The 19,523-nt window shown below is 36.7% G+C and overlaps 1 pseudogene; it reads left to right on the top strand.

Annotated features, from left to right (window-relative positions):
• The first annotated feature begins 8,172 nt into the window (after positions 1-8,172).
• Positions 8,173-19,523, top strand: part of LOC129437111 (protein NLRC3-like) — a 433,660-nt pseudogene continuing 422,309 nt past the window's right edge.

Below are 19,523 nucleotides of genomic sequence, written 5' to 3'. Positions count from 1 at the left end.
TCATGTTAAATGGTTAGTATGGTCATACTCTTTTAATATAACAAACTAATTGCAGAGTTTTTATTGTAAATTAAGATGAATTTGCATGTAATTCAAGAAAACTGAAAAAATACTGTATAAATAATATAGGTTATTTATATGTATTAATCCTGTTGATACAACAATGTTGATTTTTTTAAATAAACACCATGTCCAACTGCTTGTTTACACAAAATTCTAATCAACCAATCACATGGCAGCAATTCAATGCATTTAGGCATGTAGACATGGTCAAGATGATCTGCTGCAGTTTAAACAGAGCGTCAGAATGGGGAAGAAAGGTGATTTAAGTGACTTTGAATATAACATGGTTGTTGGTGCCAGACGGGCTGGTCTGAGTATTTCAGAAACTGCTGATCTACTGGGACTTTCATGCACAACCATCTCTAAGGTTTACAGAGAATGTTCTGAAAAAGAGAAAATATCCAGTGAGTGTCAGTTCTGTGGGCACAAATGCCTTATTGATGCCAAAGGACAGAGAAGAATGGCCAGCAACTAAGGCTACAATTCACACAGGCTCACCAAAACTGGACAATAGAAGATTAGAAAAATGTTGCCTGGTCTGGTGAGTCTCGATTTCTGTTGAGACATTCAGATGGTAGAGTCAGAATCTGGTGTCAACAACATGAAAGCATGGATCCATCCTGCCTTGTATCAACGGTTCAGGCTGGTGTATGTTTTCTTGGCACACTTTGGGCCCATTAGTACTAATTGAGGATCATATCAACGCCACGGGTTACCTGAGCATTGTTTCTGACCATGTCCATCCCTTTATGACCACAGTGTACCCATCCTCTGATGGCAACTTCCAGTAGGATAATGCACCATGTCATAAAGCGCGAATCATCTCAGACTGGTTTCTTGAACATGACAATGAGTTCACTGTACTAAAATGGCCCCCACAGTCACCAGATCTCAACCCAATAGAGCATCTTTGGGATGTGGTGGAACAGGAGCTTTGTGCCCTGGTGGTGCAGCCGACAAATCTGCAGCAACTGCTTTATGCTATCATGTCAATATGGACCAAAATCTCTGAGGAATATTTCCAGTACCTTATTGAATCTGTGCCACGAAGGATTAAGGTAGTTCTGAAGGAAAAAGGGGGTCCACCCGGTACTAGTAAGGTGTACTTAATAAAGTGGCTGGTGAGTGTATATGCCTAATCATGTAATATATATACATATAGGCCTGTCATAGACGTCCAAATGACGTCCAAAAAAATTACCCAGTTTAAAGGTCAAATGTTGACTGTAAATATGACGTCCAAGTCGGGTCATGGTTGGATGTCCAAATAGTGGACCTAGTTTGGACGTCGAATAGATGGACCAACGGACAGACATGATCTGCACATCTATCCGACATCCAGTTTTTAGTGGGTATCGCCGTGTTCTCCCATTTTACTATCAGAAGTTAAGGAGTGTGCTTTTTGAAATGGAGGAGCAAGATATCATATGTAAGTCTCACAGTGAGTGGGCTTTATCATTTGTTGTGGAAGAAAAAAATGGAGATCTCAGGATATGTGTGGACTATCGGTGGCTGAACACTAGTACTGTCAGGGATGCCCACCCCTTGCCTCATCAGGCAGATTGTCCGCCGGCTTTGCTTTGTTTATAGTCGCGCTTTGGTCCGCAAAATCAATCCACATAAAATTGGGTTGATAGTACAACCCAAACTGTTGGGTTAAAATAACCCAATGTTGGTTTTGTCCATCGTTGACTCAATGTTGAGTTACAAAACAACCCAATCTAGCCTATAAGGTTATAACTTTGTTGTATTATAAACTTTTTTGCTACTTACATTTTCAAAACTTTAAACTCACTGCATCTGTAACTCGATCAGTCATTTATTCAAACCTGTTATTTTACATTCCTTAAACTGTAAATGTTTCATAAGTTCTGACATTTGATGATAACTTGCTGTGATTAAATGAGCAAAAATGCCACAGAATGATCTTTTTAAATCTTTTAATTCATGACATATGGTTTAATGATTTTATATGAAAAGCTTTTACTGTAATATAATTTAACCAGAATAATCTAAAGATGATTTATTCACATGGGAAAGAATTCAGAAGAATAAATCTGATCTCATAAATACTGCAGTTTAAATAATCCTGGTTGGTTTTAACCCTGGCATGTCTGGATAACTATTGAACAGTTTGGTTAAAAATAAACCAATGCTACAGTGCAAAACATTTTTCTTAACCAAATAAATCTTTGTCTTATGTGTCCTGATAAACCAGTTTGAGTTGTTGTCCTGAGTTCACTGGAAATTTTCAAGAAAAACACTCCCACATTCTTTAAATGAAGAGTAAAGGGAATTTTAGTTGCAGTGCTTCACAAGACTGAAGATCTAAAAACATCTTTTTTAAGGTACGTTAGTAAATATTAAATCTGGAATACTAACTTAAATTAAATCAGATTTATTATACTATATATATATATATATATATATATATATATATATATATATATATATATATATATATATATATATATATATATATATATATATATATATATATATATATTATATATATACACTCTAAAAAAACAAACGGTGCTATATAGCACCAAAACTGTTGCTTTGGATCGTAATCATAGAAGAACCGTTTTTAGTGCCATATAGCACCGGTGAAGCACCAGTGAAGCACCTGTGTAGAACCATATAGGGGCCATATAGCACCACTATAGCACCACATTTGGTTCTACATAGCACTATATGGTTCTACACAGGTGCTTCACTGGTGCTTCAGCGGTGCTATATGGCACTAAAAACGGTTCTTCTATGATTACGAGCAAAGAACCACTTTTGGTGCTATATAGCACCGTTTGTTTTTAGAGTGTATGCATGTCTTTATATCTTATGGAGCATCTTTAGCTTTAATTTGAGTACACATTTTCATGCTATAGATTGACAAACTTATGCATCATCAAAACATTTATTTTCATTCAGAGCTGTATTCATTTTTGACTCTTGTATTGTATTGTAATCAGCATTAATATATTGTAATACACATTACCCTAAACTCAAAACTATGGGTGGGAGGTCGTTCTCTTGTGTTGTTCCAGGTTGTGTAATTCTTTCCATTTTCATATAGGAATGCTCCGTTTTTTTAATAAATTATTCAAAACATATCTTTTTACGAAGCTTTTAACTTATAATTGTATAGTTCCTGTTGCCATTGTTTATTGTGTTGTCATTATGGGGTAGTGTTGTTTCTTTTTATTGTTGCTTTTACTGTTGTTGCGTCTTGATTGTAAGAAAGGTGCAGTAAAAATAAAAAGTATTAATAGTAAGTTTATATATCAAATGAAATAACTTTGATGACATATAGCTACGACTGACAAATGAGCCCACATTACAATCTCATCTTATTTTACAAGGTGTTTAAGTCGCATGAACTCTTACGGCAACATTTGTAGATTTTTGTAAGATTTGCTTTTGCCCTGTGTGATATCATTGGTTTTTATAATAATTGTACATTTTGTATAATTTGCTACCTCACAAAATACTTGCGAATTCCTGTGAGATCAGGACTCCAGAGGACACAGCATTTATAAATGGGATGCAGCTGGACAGGCCCTGTATTTGCACACAATTTTAAATAAAGAACTTGATCATGTTAGGTGCAAACTTACTCAATTTCTTAAGCTTAAGTTAAATACGAAAAATATTATTGTTTAAATGAGTAATAATTTAAATAAATAACTGTGGCTTTTTCAAATATATTTATTGAAAGTGTTTAAGTGTGTGTGACAATCTCAAGTGTGCATTCTTACAATAACAAACAAACAAATGGATAACTATGTTTCAATTGGAAAAGTATTCATTTTTTATTTTATTAAAGACTAGTATTATTATAAAGACCTGACACACTATTATTAGGATATGATGACATATTAGTACCTGATTTAGGATTTTGATTACATTTAATCAATTTACTAAATTTTAGTTTTTTACAACTTTAAATTTACACAATATTTAAAGTTTAAAAAAGCTTCACCATAAATTAAATAATGAAATATAGCTGCAAGCAGCAATGGCGGGCCCTCGCACGTTTTTTTACCGCTACACGGTGCGTCCGAGAAAACGATGCACGGTGGGCAAGGGCATCAAGTGGGTAAAATATCAGTGGGCTATTTAATGTTGTTTCTGAGCCATTTGGGGACTGTAGGTAAAAGAAACCCCACATTTTAGACAAACAGGGGCACTAGTGAGCCACTTAAGAGACACACCTATGTCTGACCTTTTTGTCAACACTTAACAGCCGAAAACTCTGATGTGTGTGCCAAATTTAAAGTTCAACTAAGCACGCCAAGAGCCTTAAACATGCCTGAAATTAAAGTAAAGTTTGACGCATTGCCATGGGAACAGCGTTCGAGATGTCAAAAATTCCTTCGCAATTTATCATCTACAATGTCTCGGCATCATCTTGACCACGTCTGGTGTCAATCGCATGAATCCCATACGAGGAGTATTTAAAGGTTCACAGCATGTAACTGTCAGCCTTAAATATGTGTAAAAATAAAAGTAAAGTTTGATGCATTGCCATGGGAACAGCGTTCGAGATATCAAAAATCCCTTCGCAATTTATCATCTACAATGTCTCGGCATCATCTTGACCACTTCTCGTGTCAATCGCATGAAAATCCTAGAAGGAGTATTTAAAAGTTAACTGTATGCAACTGAAAGGCTTAAATATGCCTTTAAAATGAAAGTAAAGTTTGATGCGTTGCCATGGGAACAGCGTTTGAGATATCAAAAATCCCTTCGCAATTTATCATCTACAATGTCTCGGCATCATGGTGACCACTTTTGGTGTCAATCGCATGAAAATCCTAGGAGGAGTATTTAAAAGAACATTGCATGGAACTTTCAAAAAAATCCAGCTTTGTGACTGACACACTTCCTGGCGCCTGCTGGTGGCGCTATACCCGGGAGTCACAATAGGCACATCGATGCGATCGGAATCTTAAGACGAACAAACACCCCGCGTGTCATTACAATAAGACATTTTTTGCCTTAGATATTAGACACTTCCTGTTTCTCTGATTTCGCCACAACTTTGTCGCCTCGCCATGGCAGAACCGTTCGAGATATCAAAAATCTCTTCGCAATTTAGCAAGTCCAATGTCTCGACATCATGTTCACCACTTTTGGTGTCAATTGCATGATTCCTCTAGGAGGAGTATTCAAAAGTTCAACGCATGCATTTTTTAAACAATCCAAAATAGCTGACTTCCTGTTGGGCGGAGCTTAAATGTTAGAGGGCGAAAGTTGTTCGGGTCGATGAGATCTATATGCGTACCAACTCTCGTACATGTGCGTACATATTTGCACGATCTGCGCACTCCTGTTTGTTTTTGCATTACAGGGGGCGCTACAGAGCCCCCGTGCCACGCCCGTGTTCCAGCCTTTGTCTGTTCGCAATGACGGACGACTCTAACGTCTGTGCCAAATTTCAAGAGTTTTCGAGTATGTTAAGGCACCCAAAATGCCCAAAAGTGTTAAAAAAATAAAAATAATAAAAAAAAAAATAAAAATAAAAAAAAAAATATAGCTGCAAGCAGCGATGGCGGGCCCTCGCACGTTTGTTTACCGCTACACGGTGCCTCCGAGAAAACGATGCACGGTGGGCAAGTGCATCAAGTGGGTAAATATCATGCTGCTACTGACCCATTTAGGTACTGTAGGTAAAAGAAACCCCACATTTTAGACAAACGGGGGCGCTAGTGAGCCACTTAATAGACACGCCTTTATCTGACGTTTTTGTCAACACTTAACAGCCGACAAATCTGATGTGTGTGCCAAATTTAAAGTCAATCTAAGCACACCAAGAGCCTTAAATATGCCTGACATAAAAGTAAAGTTTGACACGTTGCCATGGGAACAGTGTTAGAGATGTCAAAAATTCCTTCGCAATTTAGCGTCTACAATGTCTCAGCATCATGTTGACAACTTCTGGTGTGAATTGCATTATTTCCCTAGAAGGAGTATTAAAAAGAACATTGCATGCGACTGTCAGGCTTAAATAAGCCTTTAAAATGAAAGTAAAAAGTTTGACGCGTTGCCATGGGAACAGCGTTTGAGATATCAAAAATCCCTTCACTATTTATCATCTCCAATGTCTCGGCATCATGTTGACCACGTTTGGTGTCAATCGCATGAATATCCTAGAAGGAGTATTGAAAAGTTTACTGCATGCAACTGAAGGGCTTAAATATGCCTTTAAAATGAAAGTAAAGTTTGACGCGTTGTCATGGGAACAACGTTTGAGATATCAAAAATCCCTTCGCAATTTATCATCTACTATGTCTTGGCATCATGTTGACCACTTTTGGTGTCAATCGCATAAACATTCTAGGAGGAGTATTTAAAAGAACATCACATGGAACTGTCAAAAAAATCAACCTTTGTGACTGCAACACTTCCTGGCGCCTGGTGGTGGCGCTATACCCGAGACTTACAATAGGCACATCGATGCGATCGGAATCTTCAGACGAACAAACACCCCACGTGTCATCACTATAAGACATTTTTTGCATTAGATATTAGACACTTCCTGTTTCTCTGATTTCGCCATGACTTTGCCGCTTCGCCATGGCAACACCGTTCGAGATATCAAAAATCCCTTCGCAATTTAGCAAGTCCAATGTCTTGACATCATGATCACCACATTTGGTGTCATTTGCATGAATCCCCTAGGAGGAGTATTCAAAAGTTCACCGCATGCATTTTTTAAACAATCCAAAATGGCGGACTTCCTGTTGGGCGGAGCTAAAATGTTAGAGGGCGAAAGTTGTTCGGGTCGATGAGATCTATATGTGTACCAACTTTCGTAAATGTGCGTACATGTTTGCCCGATCTGTGCACTCCTGTTTGTTTTTGCATTACAGGGGGCGCTACAGAGCCCCCGTGCCACGCCCGTGTTCCAGCCTTTGGCTTTCGGCGATCACGGACGACTCTGATGTCTGTGCCAAATTTCAAGAGTTTTCGAGTATGTTAAGGCCCCCAAAATGTCCAAAAGTGTTGAAAAAAAAATAAAAAAAAAAAAAAATAAAAATAATAATCCGAGCAAAAACAATAGGGCTTCGCACCTTTCGGTGCAGGCCATTCTGGCCTGCTCCTCGGTGCTCGGGCCCTAATAATAAATTCGAGCAAAAACAATAGGGCTTCGCACCTTTCGGTGCAGGCCATTCTGGCCTGCTCCTCGGTGCTCGGGCCCTAATTAAAGTTTGGGCAGAGTATTTACAGTAACGGTTCATGGTCATTTACAGGTGATTTTTCTGTAGTTTTAAAGAACACTGTGAGTGTATATAAGTAACATAAATGGTTCTGCTATTGAAAAAAGCTGAAGAACCCTTATTTGGTACTATTTAGAACTATTTTTCTTATGAGTGTAGTTGAAAATTCCTGAAAAAGTTGAAACAGCACCATCTGCTGTTTTGGATTGCATGGTCATATTTTTTAATCTCTGCTGCAAAACACAGTAGGCTACATATTTGTAACACCTCTGCATTTACTCTCAAATTGCTTTTTTTTTGCTTTTCAGTTTGTTTGCAAGTTGAGTTTTTCCTTTGCAAAGCAGATTGAGTTTGCAAAATGCTGGATTTGTTTGTGTAATTTTGGCACAAAATTCGCTCTATAACATTGATGTATTTAAATGCACAAAGTGACTGAATTTGTTCAGTCTGATGGTTTACTTTGTGGCATTTAGTAAAAGATTTTTAACAAAAAAGGTTCAACAAAAATATCAGTATATTCTTGATTTTGCAAATTTAGCAAGTAGGGTGTGATTTAATCTGAAATATATACAGCTTTGTATTTACTTGTTAGCACAGTGCAGTGTCAATGTTTAAACTGTGTTATGATAGGCTGACAATAACAAATATTTGTATAAGGAATAAAAAGAAAAAATATTCTTATAAGAGGAATAAAACTTTGTTTTTGAACTGCGCATAGCTCTGAATATTTACGCCTACTTCACTTCTGGATTTTAATGTTGGTTAAATAATGGTGGTACTTGGAGAGCCAAATATTTCCCAAGGTGGTACTTGGTGTAAAAAGTTTGAGAACGACTGAATTAGTCTATTAATATCAGAATGTCTGATTGTGTCTGATTGTTTTCTGTTTAAGTTCATTAATATTGTCTGGATCAGACTCAACAGATCAGATCAGAGTTTCTGTGAGTGATCAGAATATAAATGTTCAATCTGAAATGGCTCATAGTTTCAAATCAAAGTGTTTCTCATTTTCAGTATAAGAATATATTAACATTTATGCATTTTATTTGAATTTTTTTGTGGTCATATTTTTTAAACGTTTGCGCTCATTTAAACCGCATCTTGTATGATGTTCTCAAAATCAAAAGTATGAGTAAAACTCAATGACTTAATAGATTTTTGTCCCAAGCAGCGATTGAACAGCCCAGCAAACACAGAACGTTCCCCTAACGTTAGTTTTTGGTTATCGTTTGGTTATTTTTTAGGAACCATAAAATAACGCCCTTATTACGTTACAGACTAAACGTTAAATAACCTAAAGATAACTTAACCAAAAAATAACCATTAGACTGGAGAACATTTTTTTAACTATAAAATAACTTTAAACGGGAACATTATTCTTACAAAGGGAGAACGTTAAGCTGACCTAAAAATAACGTTCGATTTTCGTAAAAAAAAATCCTGGCTAACCAAAAACAAACGTTGAAAAATAACGCTCTGGAAACCAAAAACTAACGTTAAGGGAACGCTTTGAAAACCAAAAATTGTTAGCTGGGAGGTTTTGTGCAGATTTATAAACAATTTCTAATTAAAGCAGAATATTAATGTGTTAATATGCCATCAGATTTATTCAGAGTCTGTGGAGGTGATCAGATTCATCAGTGGAGATCAGACTGATGTGACTGAATGATTCATGGCTTTTTCACAAACATTCAGATATGGAGATGATTCTTCAAGAGTCAGGTATTCTTATTCAAGTCTGTATTTACAAAAACATTTAGTTTACATACAATATTAAAGGCACTGTTTAATGTATCATGTAATTTGATATATTAAAAGTGTTATGAAACTGTAATTATTGCATTATAATTAAACATTTTCAGCATGTTTTTATTATGTATGACTTATAAATGAAAGAATGGTTAACTTGAAGAACAATGTTAAACTACTGTAAAATAACAGCCTCATGCAAAGCATTCTGGGAACCAGAAATCCTCATCAACCTTTTTCTGTTTTTCCTTCATATTTTGGTTCCCAGAATGCTTTGCATGAGGCTGTTATTTTAGTTTTATTCTGTAAAGATAAAAACTTTAATGTTTATTTCACTTTCAACAAACTGTTGCCAGTTCATAATTTAAATCTACAGTAAGTTACTGGCAAACAGAAACTATCTTTAAAGAGTTACCATTTGTGGCACAATTTTGGTTTACACTTAGATTAGCGATTGTTGACTGTGCCATATATTTGCCAAAATTTACCCCAGATAATGTTTTAACAAAAGAGGGCAAAATGTGTTGCAACATATGCAGGACACTATAGGCTCACACAAAGAAAAGCTAGTGCATATTGTGTCAAATCTGGTCAAGATATGTTTTATAATGTGTGGGCCACATAACATCTGGGCCACTTTAGGCTCACACCCACATTAGCTAGTGCTTACCATTGTTGCCAAATCTGACCAAGCTATGTTTAATCATAATACACTCAGAAACTGCTGAGTTAGGTCAAAAAAGGACAAACCCATCTGTTTAGTTAAATTAACCCAGAAAATGTTCATATTTGACCCAACACTGGGTTAAAACAACCAAGCATAGGTTAAATTACAATCCAAGGGGCAGCGTTGCCCCACATGGACCCAACACTGGGTTAAAATACCCTTTACATTTTTTAGAGTAGCTAGTGCTGTGTCATATCTTTGCCATATTTGCTATATAATTGACCCATATTTGCTATATCATACATATCTGGGCCACTTTCGGCTCACACTCAGATTAACTTGCTTACCATGACAAATCTTTTCCAAAACTGGCCCATAATTGTTATGTGATGTTTGGGCAAAATTTCCTTTTTTCAATATGGGCCACTTTAGGATTAGATCCAGATAACACCTTACCATAAGAAACATATTTTTGCCCTAAAAAGGCTCACATATGATTTGAGATATTTGAGTCTTATTTGCTATTTATAGAGTGGGCTACTTTAGGCTAACATCTATTTCATACAGGCCAGAAGAAGGTCAACAGTGCTGCATCATTGCCAATAGCGGCCAGTGACTTCTCTTCCGAGGGGCACAAATTCAAAATTTGTGTGTTGCTCGCTATATTAAAATATGTGTTCGCTCATCATGTGAACCATGTGCATCAAAATATGTGCCTGCTGCACACGCTGCAAAAAAAAAAATCATGATGAAAGAGACATTCACAAAATACTCACAAGACACCGACATAACATTAAACGCTGATTACACATGAGATTAAATGAGTATCTGGGAAATTTGAGCGTCTCTTTTATAATAAACTCTTTAGATGTGTAGCAGGCAATTATTTTAACAAAGACACATGATGCACATGGTTCACATGACACGCCCAACAACACATATTTTAAAATGACGAGCCACACATATGACGGGCTAAATACATTTTGTGTAGAGCTTCACATCATGCACCTTCAAAAAAGAAGTCACCAGCCACCACTGATCATTGCCTTAAGTGGCCCACATCCGTATGCTATGTGGGAGATCAGGCTTCTGGAGTAGTATGTTTTTTTGAAGGTGTACTCGCAAAGTTTATCTCATTACATAAACCTATTAGATCAGTTAACATAAACATCTATATTTTTTAAAAGTGATGACAATGACAGTTATATCATTTTTATAAAAAATATTTAGTAGATTATGATTGAAACATACAGTTGTACTTTAGTCAGATTTTGTCAGTTCATTAAATCTATTAGAGTTTGGATATCAACTAACTGTAAACACTTGAGAAGTTATAAACAAAAAGCTGATAGTATTAACACATGATTTATTTATCTCAGTTATGTCTTTATAAATGTACTTCTTTAATTTATGTGAAAATCTTTTTACAGTTATTATAAATTCAGATCAAATCTAAAAAACAAGTATGAGCGTTTGTATGAGGGAACATCAAGTGAGAGAAACCCAACACTACTGAATGAGATCTACACAGAGCTCTACATCACAGAGAGTGATAGTGGAGGGATTAATAATGAACATGAGGTGAGACAGATTGAGACACAATCCAGAAGAACAACAACAGAGGAGACACCAATCAAATGTAATGACATCTTTAAAACTTTACAAGACAAACACATCAGATGTGTGCTGACAAAGGGAGTCGCTGGCATTGGAAAAACAGTCTCTGTACAGAAGTTCATTCTGGACTGGGCTGAAGAGAAAGAGAATCAGGATGTCCACCTCATATTTCCACTTCCTTTCAGAGAGCTGAATCTAATGAAAGACAAACAACGCAGTCTTTTAGATCTTCTTCATCTTTTCTTCCCACAAACAAAAGAAATGGAAATCTCCAGTGATAAATATAAAGTGTTGTTCATCTTTGATGGTTTGGATGAGTGTCGTCTGTCTCTGGATTTTAAAAGCGAAGCGAAGTTTTGTGATGAAAATAAATCAACCTCAGTGACCGTGATGCTGACAAACCTCATCAAGGGGAATCTGTTTCCTTCTGCTCTCATCTGGATCACCTCCAGACCAGCAGCAGCTGATCTCATCCCCTCTGAGTGTGTTGATCGAGTCACAGAGGTACGAGGATTCACTGATCCACAGAAGGAGGAATACTTCAGGAAGAGAATCAGTGATGAGAGTCTGTCTGATCAAATCATCTCACACCTGAAGTCATCCAGGAGTCTCTACATCATGTGTCACATCCCAGTCTTCTGCTGGATTTCAGTCACTGTTCTAGAGAGAATGTTGAGTAAAGCAAAGAGAAGAGAGATCCCCAAGACTCTCACTCAAATGTACACACACTTCCTGATCATTCAGACAAACATCAAACATCAGAAGGACTATGAGAAGAAAGTGAAAGATGAAGACATGATCTTCAAACTGGGGAAACTGGCTTTTGAGCAGCTTGTGAAAGGCAATCTGATCTTCTATGATGAAGACCTGAGAGAGTGTGGCATTGATGTAGCAGAAGCATCAGTGTATTCAGGATTGTGTACTCAGATCTTCAGAGAGGAGTTTGGTTTGTATCAGGGGAAAGTTTACTGCTTTGTTCATCTCAGCATCCAGGAACATCTAGCAGCTCTTTATGCTCACATCTCCTTCACAAACAACAACAGATATGTGTTCAAACCAGGTCGGTTTTCTATAACTTTAAAACAGCCTTCATTATCTGAGTTACATCATCGAGCTGTAGATGAATCTTTACAGAGTAAGAATGGACATCTGGATCTTTTCCTGCGTTTTCTTCTGGGTCTTTCACTGGAGTCCAATCAGATTCTCTTACAGGATCTACTGACACAGATGAGAAGATGCTCCTACAAGAAAGAGAAAACTGTTGAGTACATTAAACAGAAGATGAATGAGAATCTGTCTCCAGAGAAATCCATCAATCTGATTCACTGTCTGAATGAACTGGGTGATGATTCACTGCTGCAGGAGATTCAAGATTATGTGGGATCTTCATCAGTAGGATGGACCAAACTCTCCTCTTCACAGTGGGCAGCTTTAGTTTTTGTGTTGTTGACGTCTGAGCAGCATTTGGATAAACTTGAACTATTTAAATTTACTAGACATCCAAATACAACAGAAGTTCTTGTGAGACTGCAGCTTGTGATTAAAGAAACCAAAAACCTTCAGTAAGTAAAACTAAAAACAATCACATGACTGTTTACATATTAAAGCAACACTATGTAGTTTTCCATCTAAGATTGGCTTTCGGCTCCCCTATGAGGTTTAAAAGCACAACAGTACCTGGTATCAGACACTTTTCTGGAGCAGGTGGAAGGGCGGGGCTGTGTTCTCCATCCCAACCACGTGACTTATGATTGTGGCTGTAGCAGTTAGGAGGCTAATCAGGTTGCAGTAGAATTCATACAGGAGTTGTTCTGCCACTGAAATAATTTTAGAGAGTTTATTTAAAGGTCGTAAAAAAATCATTTTATGATATTTCTTTTATAAGTTTTAAAATAATAAAATGCAATGTTTCTCTATCATTTGCATAACAAGCAAACACGTCTATAAAACAGTTGTTGTTTAAAACATTATGTGAACATTTAAACATGACATTGTCATAACGTTTGAAAATGGTAGAATGTAACATTCATTGTTCAGACAACCAAAAAACGTTCTTAAAAACATGAAGAAAACTGGACACTTTTGTGTTGGCAGAACGTTTTTGGGAACTTTCAGGGAACTTTCTTAGAACTTTTCTCTGTTAGCTGAGAGTTAGACAACATCTTATGAACACAAACACTTGAGGAAATAAGATCATGATTTAATCAAAACCTTATTGTAAAGTCTTACATTATTCAGTACATAAAACATGTACTTTTTCCATTTCAACACATTTTGTTGTCAAAAGCATACAGTACAAATGTTTAAACCTGTAAGGAAAAGACATGTTAGTTATAATAAGTTATGATTAATTTTAATTTCCTTCACAACGTGCAACAAAACTCCTCTGTTAAAATGTCAGAAAATGTAGTTTGGTGTTTCTTTGATGAAATCTTTGCTGATATTATTTTGTATGAAGAGTTTTTTCCTCGTCGTGTTGTTTTTATAAAGATGATTAAAAACATTGATCCATCATTGACACTGACACAGACATTAATAATGTTTTTATAGATTGAGTGAAATTGATCTTTAAACACTGTAACATCTTTAAATGTAAGATCAGAGTTATGTTATCTCCAGCTGATATTCCTCCTGTAATAGAGGAAGATTTTTACATCAAATACCTGATGAGAATTACAAGTGTGAGTCATGAACTCAATACAGATTTATGAAGAAATGTTCATGTGGTTTAGGACATCTAACACTAATAGTCAGCTGTGTGATGGATTTATTTGACATTTAAACACACAGTGTCTCAGTTACTGAGGGATTGAAAGAGGAACAATACATGAAGAGATGGAGGTTAGAGATTTCTGTACCAACTTTGTCGTTTTGTATAATTCATTAAAAATGTCTCTCTTCTCTACAGGTTGATGAAGTGTGATATCACAGATAAGGGTTGGGCTGCTCTGACTTCATCTCTGGGATCAAACCCATCACACCTGAGAGAATTGGATCTGTCTCTGAATAAACTTGGAAATGTAGGAGTGAAGCTGATCTCTGATGTACTGAAGAATCCTGACTGTAAACTGAAGAAACTGAAGTAAGATTGTGATCTGATGTTCAGACAGAAATCACATATAGATTATAGTGAGACTATATAGAGATTATAACATCTGTAATGGATTTATAGACACTAGTCAACATTGAAAGTGGATCATAAAAGTTAATCTTAGGGTGTTTTCAGACCTGTAGATCGATTGCTATGTTTTGAAACCGGGGGTTACATGGCTACAATGTTGGTTCAGTTTGCATACACAAGGCAATATTTCCAAATGAACCAGACTTTGTTAATACTGTCATAATCCTGTCAGCCCTGTATGTCTTATGTGTTTCATGTGACAGGGTCATGGCAGCCCTCACTGTTGTGTTGTGGCCTCGTGCTCTCCTGTCTTAAGTCTTGACCCTGCCCCCTCGTTGCCTTGTTAATTATTCATTATTAGTTTATGCCCTTCACATGTGTGTCCTCGTTCCCTAGTTTAGTTCTTCCCTATTTAAAGCCATTGTGTGTGATGTCTTGTGTTGGATCATTGTGTGTGTCACGTTTGACACTGTCATGGGTCCTGGTTTGTTTTGCCATGTCTTGTTGTATGTTATCATTTATATTCTTGCCTTGTTTACCCCCTCGAGGGTGTTTTTGTTAGTGATGGGAGAAACGAAGCTTTTCGAAGCTTCGAATCAATTGAACCAATTGCTTCGAAAATTGATTCAGTTTTTCGAAGCAGTTCGAAACCCACACACGCTGGCGACCCCTGCTGGTCAAAATAGTGTAAAAGCAGATGTGTCGAAACATTTTAAACTTTTTTTTACAAAATAATAGCAAGATTTTTATTAAAATATGTTAAAAAAAAAGTATTTAACCTAATTAAGACATAGTTAAAAGTGTATTATGTGTTTTTAGTTTTATTTAGGGAAAACAAATGAATAAAACTAACTGCCCTTTTAATTATGCACATTTTTGTCATTAAATATGTCTATAAACAAAAAGTAGACAACATGGCAGTGTTATTAGTCAGAAGGATAAATGTTTTATGAACTTTCATAATAAAACTGACCCGAGTTCACCTAAACTTATTAGACACTGGTCATGTGATCAACTCCCCCTACTGGAGAACCATCGGATTTTCGAAACGTTTCGAAACAGTTATGACGTAATGAAGCCTCGTTTGCTAAAATCACGTGACTTGGGCCAGTTTGAAACAAGCTCCGAACCACTGATTTGAAACAAAAGATTCATAAATGTTTCGAAACCTCATGAAGCAGTGCTTCGAAAGCGACCATCACTAGTTTTTGTTATATAATAAAAGTCTTTTTGGTTGAGAGCTGTCTGCACTTGGGTTCTGTCTTCCCCATCCCTGACAAATACAAGTCATGTGTATGTAAACATCCTTTAATTGCTCAGAGTCCATCTGTTAATTTCTGTGATTCCGCTTAAATTGTCCGTCAGGATGGACAGAGAGCAGATTTACGGGATTATTGTGTGGCTTTTTTGGTAAGTGCGGTTATATTACTTCATTTGTTTAAGTAGGAATCAAAACTTAGGCTTGACAACATTCTTATCATGAACCTATGCGGAGAAGAGCAATTAAAAGCTGTTTTTAATATGAACAGATGCACTTTGGTGTTAAATAGTGTTGTTGGCGTGCTCACCAGAATTCATCTACAAAAAGCTATCAGGTATGTTCATGGTTAATTTAGCAATTTATGCATACCAAAGACGTCACTTCCACCATGCCCGCCGGCATATTTGTGTCAGTCTTGGCAGTGAACACATATCTAATGCACTAAATGGTCACATTTATTAGTTTGAGGGCTTACCAGAGACAAAATATTGATTGTACAATCTGGAGTTAGATGTCGGCTGCCAGTAAGTCCATACAGTTGTTCGCAAGAGCGCAAAATCAACAGAATGTTGAATTTTGGGGATTCTGCATTATTTGTCATATTCTGTATTAAATATTTCCAGAAATCAAAACTGTCTCATAAAAATAAATAAAATCTAATATCTGTCATTATAAATAGAGTAGACAACTTTTTAAATTTTTTTGGCTTTAATTTACTAACCTGAATAAACAATCCCTCTCATAGCACCCTGTATCCTGTTACCATAACAGCCCTGCACCCCACAGTTAACAGTGAATCACATCTTCTGAGTACACATAAAATCATTATCTCTACTAGATTTATGAAGTTTAATGGTAAGATATTTTCATTACGAATTACACATGAAAAGTCCTTGTGAAACCTGCTTGGCACACCTGCTGTCTCATATGCAAGGATCTGGTGAAGCAATATTAAAATGAATTACAATGTATTGTTTTGTAGTCCTAAAAATAAGCAGTGGTGTATTAAGACCTCGACCCACCTCACAAATGATCATGCAAGAATCCACTTAATCATTTATAAGATTTTGTAAGAATTAGTAATTATTACATTTCACAAGAAAACTATCTATATAAACATGTCACTTTTGTTAAACTGAACACAAAAAACAACTCTTTAATCTGGCATATAACAACATCTGTAGTTAATGTGCAATACTCAGTGCTGTAATGCTACATTGATGTACTGAACAACACAAACAAAACAATTGCAGTGATATTATGCACAAATTCTCAAACAATTTACAATTGCACTTTTCTGGATTTTGAACAAGCAAACTGGAATATGATGTCTTCAATATCTATGTCCCTAACCAGTTCAGATTCAATGACAAGCAGGGAAAGTGCAGAAAGACGTTTCTGGGTCATTGTTGACCTAAGTTCATTTTTCACTCACTTTAGAGTAGATAAAGACCTCTCTCCTTCACAGTTAGATACTGACAAAGTTAAATACAGTATAAGTGCAACAAAAACATTAGGAAATGTCTAAACTGAATCAGTTCATCAGTCAAAGTTTTATCTAAGTCCACTGGATAAGTGGATGACAGTTTATCATCACTTTCTGTACAGTCCTTGCAAAAGAGAACACCAAAAAGATCATAGACCTCTTTGTAAGCATCAATACGTTTGCATGATTTCAGTCTGTCCAAAATTACATAATATGCCTCGACCTTAAATCTCTGACTTACATCAGTAAATAATACTTCATCTTTGTCAGATGACTCATCCACAAACAGCTTTCTCTTTCGTTTCCGGCAAACATCATATTGATAAGTCTGAGTAACACTGAAAGCACGAGCAGATTCATCTACCTCAACAAACTGCTCTCATAGTGCCAACATAAAAGTGTAATGACTGCAATAGTTCAACAGCAGTGGATAAGTCCATGTTGTCTTTTTGCAGATGAACGCTTGTTGCCTTAAATCTGCTTAGCACCCGGTTCCACAGTGTAGTCATTATCATTGTTTCCAGATTATTTAGCTTACCAGCGAGTGCGGCAGCATCACGTCTTGTCTGCTTTTTCATTACAATCTGCAGCAATTTTTGCAAGTGCTTTTCTAATTGCAATGTAGTTTTCATAGAGAGCTTTGGTGGAGTCGGCCGTACGGTTTCATATGTGGCACACAGAGGTTTAAGGGTTAAATTAATGTGAATGTCACTGTCATTAAATACCTGATTCCAGTGATGAGTGGATTCACTGTTAAAGTTATAAAGAGATTGTAAATGACTAAAAAATGATGTGATCTCATCACAGTAATCATCTATGCTGTTCACACCAATGAGATTCAAAGAATGAGTGGCACAGGGTGTGTACAGTAATGAATTAAAGGGTTTTGCATTTTCAGCTGTGCTTGACAAGTCCAACCCCAAGTCTCTCACCATTTTTAATACACACTCAGGAAGGCTTGCACCTGTGTGGCTATGGATGGGCTCAAATCCAAATAATCTTTTTAACTACTCTTCCCTTAGCATTAACAAATCTAAAAATAAATGTCAACTGATCAACATGGGAGAGGTCTGGTGTTGAATCTACAATTATGGAAAAATATTTGGCCTGTTGTATTTCAGCTGCTATTATGTTCCCATTAATGTTTTGCCCATTAAAGATATAAACTCTTCACAGATTCAAGACAACAAATAGGAGGGCTTACCTTAACCCTTCTGTCCATGCTTCTTTAAATGTTCTTGTATAAAGGAGTCAAACTAAAAGATAATTTCTGTTGTGTGGCGATCCTAGTCTTTCCTCATGCCCTCAAAACAGAAGCCCCCTTTCTCCCAAAAACTTGACAGCGGCTACTACACGCCTCAATACCTCCTTTCAGTAGTTTTGTTCGACCTTCATCTGCTAGTAAATCGAAGCATCGACTACATATATTTGTTTTGATCTTTTTATTACAGCAAGCATGTTACGTCTGTGATCCGCACTCTTTTCGTGGTCAGATATCCTCTCAGGGTGTTTCCAGTCACAGAAGCTTGTAATAAATGTATGATTTTGTGAAGAGAAAAGTTTGCATGAACAGCAATAAACCAATCCAGTTGACGGGGAGTTCAGTAGCCATTAATTAGGAACAATTTAGTTGTTTTGGGGACGAGACTGTAATAATTCATTTGTAAGAGAACTGTCACGTTTCTTATAAAAGAGGTTCGTACAACGACGTACAACAACTGTCTTTATTATTTAGCCTCTCGGTACAACAGTACACATGTTATCATGAACATAACATTTCCCTAACACAACATAACGTCACATCCTCCCCCGACCACGCCTCTTCCCGAGACGTCACCTCTGTTACTTCCATAATACCACATCTCCCTTTCTTTGAGAACAAAGGGTGGACTACCTTTGTCTCTGCAGGTCTTAAGGGGTTTATTCTGCCCTTTTGCTGGAAGACCTGTCCCTGATCTGTCCCTGTTTCACACATACAAAACAGAAATAAATAACTTACACATTACCATACTCTGAACTATTACTTTAGCAGGCTGTGTTCTTCAAAACTTACTCTCAGGTTCCCAGCAAATGTAAACAGTAAAGCAGAACAACTTCACAGTAAAGCAGAACAACTTCACACAATTTCCTTTTTTTTTTTTTTAAATAAAATCACAAATCAAGTCTCTGCGGCTTTCTAACCTCTCTCCCACACCTGGTCCGCACAGTCTCTGGGGTGGGACCCTCTGGTGGAGCTGGCTCTGGTAATGTTGTCACTGATGGATTTTCTCCCACCAGTGACTCATCAGCGTCGATAACCCCACTGTTGGTCTGCAGTGGCACCAAGTGATGCCGGT

Source organism: Misgurnus anguillicaudatus, chromosome 24 (genome assembly GCF_027580225.2).
Source record: "Misgurnus anguillicaudatus chromosome 24, ASM2758022v2, whole genome shotgun sequence".
Lineage (NCBI taxonomy): Eukaryota > Metazoa > Chordata > Actinopteri > Cypriniformes > Cobitidae > Misgurnus > Misgurnus anguillicaudatus.
Note: the sequence above shows the minus strand (reverse complement) of the source record. Positions and strands in the feature narration are given on the sequence as shown.